The sequence below is a fragment of the Lactuca saligna genome, chromosome 7 (assembly GCF_052625555.1).
Source record: "Lactuca saligna cultivar CGN05327 chromosome 7, ASM5262555v1, whole genome shotgun sequence".
Lineage (NCBI taxonomy): Eukaryota > Viridiplantae > Streptophyta > Magnoliopsida > Asterales > Asteraceae > Lactuca > Lactuca saligna.
The window spans coordinates 143,072,418-143,079,840 of record NC_136423.1 but is presented as its reverse complement, the minus strand read 5'-3'; the positions used below and the strand labels follow the sequence as shown (position 1 = coordinate 143,079,840).

The 7,423-nt window shown below is 30.7% G+C and overlaps 1 pseudogene; it reads left to right on the top strand.

The window, feature by feature from the left end:
• Positions 1–845: 845 nt before the first annotated feature.
• On the top strand, positions 846–1,938 carry LOC145003823 (putative carboxylesterase 2 pseudogene; annotated as a pseudogene).
• The last annotated feature ends 5,485 nt before the right edge of the window (positions 1,939–7,423 follow it).

The window sequence follows — 7,423 nt, the reverse complement described above, 5'->3', positions numbered from 1 at the left end:
CTTAATTTTTAATATATATTAGATATTTTTTATTTGTGAATTAATGAAAATAATAATTTAAAATTTAAATTTTTAAATGAAATCATATTAATGAGGAGGTCTAATAAATTTAAAATGGAAAACTAATAGATTGACAAGTAGCAACACATTAATTAAAATGTCTAATATGATGACACATGACAAAAGAGCTATTCTTTTATTAGTATATGGATTTATAAAAATATGAAATATATAATAAAAAATATATAATTAAACGGGTCATATTCGAGTCATCTTCGAGTTGAAAGTCTTGACCCTAACCCTACCCATTTAATAATCGTGTCGTGTCGTGTCAACCCGTTTATATAAACGTGTCAAAATCTCTGACCCTAACTCGCTAATTTCATATCGGGTTTTCGTGTCGTGTCATATTTTATCAGGTCTACACGTAAATCACGTTGTGTCTCGTTGTGATCCATACCGATCGATCTTAGTTTATAAGGTAGTTTGTAAACTAGGATAAACTTTTTTTTTTTTTTTCAATTTACCAAACAACAAATTATAAGAAGCTAATTTATTTTATCAAACGGACTTTAATATAATTATAGCGAACTAAAACCCATATGACCGAAAAATTACTGAAATACAGTGGTTTGATTTGATTATGTGAAATGTCATATAATTATCTTAATAGGCCTTTTAATCTTTAATTAGATGAAAAGTATATTTCACTTCAAATAATGTTTTTACTTTCAAACATATAAAAACAATAATTAGTAAGACAAAAACGATAACCATAATTTAACGTTTTCATTAATAATGATTATCTTAGTAGATACTTCTTTATTTCTATTTTCCCACTTTATTATTAATTAATAAATGATCAAGTGGGCATATGAAAGATTAGTTATTCAGTTATTCTCTCCAATATTTCTTCAGATGGATTCATCATCAAATCAGATCGTTAAAGAAATTCCCGGAGTCATTCGAGTATACAAAGATGGCCGATTCCAGAAACTCGCCGGCACAGACGTCGTTCCCGCCGGTATTGATCCTTCCTCCGGCGTCCAATCCAAAGACGTCATCATCTCACCTGAAACCAACCTCTCCGCCAGGCTTTACCTTCCCAAAACCCCCACCAAAAAACTCCCCCTTTTAATCTACATCCACGGCGGTGGATTCATCATCGACACCGCCGCCTCTCCACACTATCACGACTTCCTGAACCTCATCGCAGCCGAATCCAACGTAGTCATAGTCTCCGTTGACTATCGAACAGCGCCGGAGTACCCCGTCCCCACCTGCTTCAACGACACCTGGGAAGCAGTCAAGTGGGTCGCCGGAAACTTCCCCGAGCCATGGCTCAACGACTACGCGGATCGTGAAAACTTATTCTTTTCCGGCGACAGCGCCGGTGCCAACATAGCTCACCAGATGGGTATCCGGGTCGGGTTAGAGAATCCATGTTTGAGTATAAACCTACGTGGCATCATCCTGCTCCACCCGTATTTTTGGGGAAAAGATCGAATCGGGTCTGAAGGAGAAGACCCGCGGAAGACATTATTGGACGATATGTGGATCTTTGCCCACCCGGGAACAAGTGGGTTAGATGACCCGCTGATTAACCCTGCTAAGGATCCGAATTTGTCGGATCTTGGGTGCTCCAGGGTACTGGTTTGTGTTGCTGAGAAAGATATTGGGAAGAATAGGGGATGGTATTATAAGGATAATTTGGGTAAAAATGGGTGGAATGGAGATATTGAGGTTATTGAGGATAAAGGAGAGGATCATGTGTTTTTCCTATTTAACCCTTCTGCTAATAATGCTAGTACTTTGCGCAGGAGAATTTGTACTTTCATTAACCACATGGACACTTAGCCTCAATTATGCAACTGCAAATCTCCACAATATTGTATGTAATAGAATAGAATAATATGATATTGTTTGGTTTTTATCTTACTTTGGAGGGTTATTGTAGCTATTATGAAATAAATTACTCTTACATAGAAAATGGATAGAAATTTAAACAAAAAAGGATAGAAATTTTGAACAAAAAAACAGACTACAACTCTTGATTGATTCCCTTTGGAGAGGTTAAGCCGATGTTTATGCCAACGGATTGAATATACAAAACAATTTAAAAAAGTTAATACAATGTAGGGTTGATGAAAATGAAACACATTCAATTTTATGTTTTGTATTAACTTGGTGATTATTTATTTATTTATTTACTTTTTGCACATCAAGTGAACTTAATGTAAAGCATCTCCAACGTGTATTTTCTAAAACTTTTTATTATTTGAAAAAACTTTTGAAATTTCTTTTACAATTGAAGGAGAAACTTCTTAACATCTTTTAAAAAATTAGGTTTTGTCATCCTTATATTTAATAACATTTTATTTAATATCATAATTATAGTTAGATATTAGATTTATCTTAAGTGGTCGTCTGATTTGCTTTCTAACTGGTACGAAGCTAGGACTTGACCTCCGGTCTCGAGTATGTTTGTTTCCCTTCTACACCCTTGGACTCAATCAAAATCAAGGACTTTATCCCTATTTTTTTGTTGATTTGGTCTCATGAAAAGTTATTGTAGATGGTCGCTGAGAAAGAATCTCAAAATGAAGCAAGAAATTTTATCTAGCAACCACAAAAAAAACAATTGTCAACGTTGTGATGAGGGCCATTGTCTTCTTGTTATGGGTTACTTTTCAAATCAATCAATTTCCCATCGAACATCTTTAGGCGGAGGTTTTGGATGAATAAAAAAAAGTATTAATCAGAATTTTCGACTCATTATCCAATCATTCAGACTATTTCATATACCGGAGGATGCAATCGGGAGTAAAGGTCTTTCGACTTTACATAAATATTGCTATTCGATAGTTAGCATGTGGAACACTAGCTTACTAGAATGATTAATGTATAAGAATAGGTGAAATTACTACTACTGAATATCTAAAGAAAATTTATCATGGTGTGATTGAAATATTTGGCACTATGTATTTAAGAAGACCAAACATTGCAAACATTAGGTGTATACGTCACTTACATGAAGAACACTATGAGTTTCTATGTACGTTAAGGATTTATTGATCGTATGCATTGGATATTGAAAAATTGTCATGTCATATGGCAATGGTAATTCACTTCAAGTGGTTATGATGTACCAAGAATTATGTTAGAAGTTGTTGCTACTCAACCTTTGGATTTAACATGCATTTTTTGATGTTGTTGGTTAAAACAATGACACCAACATATAAAACCAAAGTACATTATTCAATGATTTCTCATACGGATATGCTATTAAAGTTTAATTACTATCAATGTAACATATTACACAAAATGTTATTACCTTGCTAAATGCTAATGGTACATATCCGAGTGGGCAAGAACACAAACACAAGTGAAGGGGCATCAATACCAGATAATCCCCTCTATTAATAAATTCAATCAGATAATCATTAACGTACAAAAGCAATACCATCGTGGTTGATTTGACGAGAGAGTAAAGGATGTTGCAAGAAAATTGTTTTATTAGAGATACAAGAAACCATTTAGATATAAGCATGCATGGGCATTTCTAGAGGATCAACCTAAACGGAAAGTGGGAGTGGATGGGGTTAATACAAAGATTAGAAAAACCATCATTCCATATTTATTGTTCATTTTTTATTTTTGAAGTCTATTTTTTTTCACTTTGACCTTAAATATTTTTATTTGTGTTATGTATTACTTGATAAAACTTATAACAATAAAAGATATTTAAAACACAACTCATTCATATATTTTGCATCAAATATTAAATATCAAAAATAAAAATATTTTAAGATCAAAGTTGAAAAATAAAGACTACAAAAATCAAAAGTGAACAATATTGGACGGAAGTATTATATTCTATTTTGTAATATATTTATTATATTTTAATTTTAATACATTTAATTTTAATTTTAATACATTTAACGAACAACTTAGGTATCATCAAATTTATATGATGAGATAAAACCTAAATGAAACGGATTGTGTTAATACAAAGATGGTGTTAAGATAGATAAATGATAAATTCATTAATTTTAGAAAAAAAAAAACTTTTGAAAAAGTTAACCATTAGCAAAGTTATTTGATAAAAGTTTTTTATCCAATAAAATTGAGTTGAAAATGATATGGCAAAAATAATAATTTTTTAATAGGTTAAGCGTTGGAAATGCATCCATAGCATGTCACTAGGACTTGCCCAAGTGGCACTAAGATAGATTTAATGTTGCTTTTTATAATTATATTTTATATTAGAAAAAATAGCCATAATAGCTAATCTCTCTAAAGTTTTTCCAAAAAATAGCCTAAATTTTCGAAAATGCCAAAAATAGCCATGATTCTTAAAAGCACACTGCCTTAATTTTTTTTTGTTTGCAAACTTTAAACCTTCTTAATTTTTTCATACGAATTCCTTTTGAGTTGAATTTTTTAATTGTATTCTTTTTAACAAAAGCTTTCCATGAAAATGTTACACTAGGGAAATCATACCTTTTTAGTTCAAAAATAAAATACTTTATGAAAGACATTGGAAAAAAAACTCAATTTTAATCCTTCATAAATTTTTTTCATATGAACTTCGTTTAAGCTGAAAGTTTTTCCATTGTATTGTTTGTAACAAAGGTTATCCATGGAGATATTACACTCTCAATTTAGATGTCGTGAAGTCATATTTTTTAAGATCCAAAGTCGGCTATTCGGTGAAAATCATGAAAAAAAAATTCATAATTTTTACATATGAACTCCATAACAATCATCAAAGCGTTTGGGTTCTCCCAATCAGAAGATGACCTGGAAAAATCTCAACAAAAAAATTTGTAGGCCACCTAGATTTCGTAGGTGTTGACCTGCAAAAAATATTTAAAAAAAAACACATGCTACCTGATTTTTAGAAATGGCGACCTGCAAAAATCTAAAAAGAAAAAACTCACAGACCACCAAGATTTTTGCAGATGGTCTATAAAATTGTAGCTATTATGATTATTTTTTTCTGATTTTTGGCTATTTTTTGAAAAAAAAAAAAAAAAAAAAAACTATGTGGTAGACTAATATGGTAATTTTCTCTATATTAATCTTAAATTTATTATATTTATTAGTTATTAATTTATTAAATGAAACTTGCATCCTTTACTTCTACTTTACAAAAAAAAGCACATGCACAACCAACATTGTCTACCTGCCACTTCCCACTGTCGTCGCCATTTAACACCCATAAAATTTATAAGAAATTTAAACTTTTTAAAACCAACCCAAATCATTTACAAACATAGTTTTCAAAACATTTTCAACATCAGAATCTCCCAAAATCATAAGTTAAAACATAAGGATGTGTACGGTCACCTGAAGTAACTGAAACATAACCCACAATTGTAAGCTAACGTTTAGTAAGATCCCCCAAAGTATCAACACACAAACAAATAACATAAACGATAACAACATATTGGGTCCAATCAACCATTGGGTTAGAATACCCCATACCCCTCAACCATTAGGTTGGAATGTCAATACACTATGGGTTCAGTCAACCATCGGGTTGGAATACCCCAGGCCCATCAACCATCGAGTTGGAATGCCAATAAACAACGGGTCCTGTCATCCTCCGGATGGAATACTCTCGGGCCCACTCAACCATCAGGTTGGAATGCACCCGGTCTGTTGGCTCATGCACAAAGCAGTAAAGCCTCAACCATCAACCAAACATGTGCACATGTAACAAATAATCATATAACAGTCTACATACATTTAGATAAATCTATAGATTACTAAGCATAGCATCTTCCTATATATATCAAGATATCAATCTAACATATCACTATATTACAATAGCATGCATAATAGGATATCGAATCCAAAGAGTCAACCTTGGTGTCTTTGACCCGCAAGTACAGTGATGAAAACTCATCTCACAAACTAAACCGAAGTTGATGATCTCCCAACCGTGAATCTTAACTCTCTGACCGACACCTATTCTCACCAATGACCAATTTCCATAAATATCCCAAAATACCCTTAAGGTCAAACTTTGTCAAACTCAATTGGTCAAACCAACTAGGTCATCAAGCAATTTGTGTAACATCGAAATTGGAAACTTGTCTTGTAACGATAACACTACTGGGTGACGAAAAAGGAAAAAAAAAAACTTATAGTAGGCTCATAATATAAAAAGACAAATGTCAAATAATTTAATGGAAGTAACGGTAGAAAGTGGCACACAAGTCATGATGAATAGAGGACTAAAGAGACAAAGAGAAAATTTTAAAAGACTAGGTATAACATATAACAACTGTTGGTGACCCTTTGGTTAACAAACAAACTACGTAATCCACTGTCTTACTTAAAATAGCTCAATTGTTTATTTGATATCGAGTACAAACGAATTTAGTTGATGTAGCATATAGCAATGTGTTGGCTTAATGTGGAATAACAAATCACCCACAAAAAGTTCAAGATTTTATTAACAATATTAAAACTTTACTTTAGCAAATAAGGTTTAATGAATTAGAGACGGATCATTTATTTTCAACTGATTATTCGCATGTAGCATTGGAATCTATTGCCTTTTTTTTTTTTTTTAATGCTTTGTCTTTAAAGGTGGGTTGTCATATTCAATTAATGGGACATTGTAGTGACGGTCAAAAAAATATCTTTGAAAAAAGAAAAGCAACTTTGACTCTAAAACTATAAATAGAAAGAGAATTCAAAAGAAAAAACAAAATAGTTGGATAAACAAATTTATGTTAAATGATTTTTAAAAAATATTGAATAGTTGGACTTTCCAAACAAAAGTTTTTATTTTATTGGAATTAAGGTAAATTTTAAATATTACCATCATCTTTATCTACCTTAATAAATGAAAATGTTATTGCCACTTGTCATTCTCTCATTTAATTGACCACTTATTATTTTACTATAATTTTGAAATATATATTTATTTTCCACTTATCAATTACTTCATTATTCATTTCCACTATATCATTAATTTAGTTTCCATAAATTAAACCTACTATAATAACCATTAATTTCAATTTTGAAATTTTTATTTCTATTTCAAATAAATTTACACTTTAAACCTTTGTATTTAACATTTTATTATAATAACTGGTTTACTACACGAGTCTAATAATTAAACACATAATTTTAATTAATTTATTTTTTGCATGTTTTTTTTTTATTTTATAATTTTCACTTATTTCATATTTCAAATTCAAATAAACTTATCATTTAATCGCTCATATTTAACATTATGTTTTAATTAACCTGTGTAATATACGAGTTTCACAACTAGTATATTAATTACTAAAATATGTTTTATTCAACTACTACACTTTTTATATTTTTTTATAACATATGTTAATATTATTATATATTTACAATTACAATTACCGATTATTTATACTATGATTATGGTTAA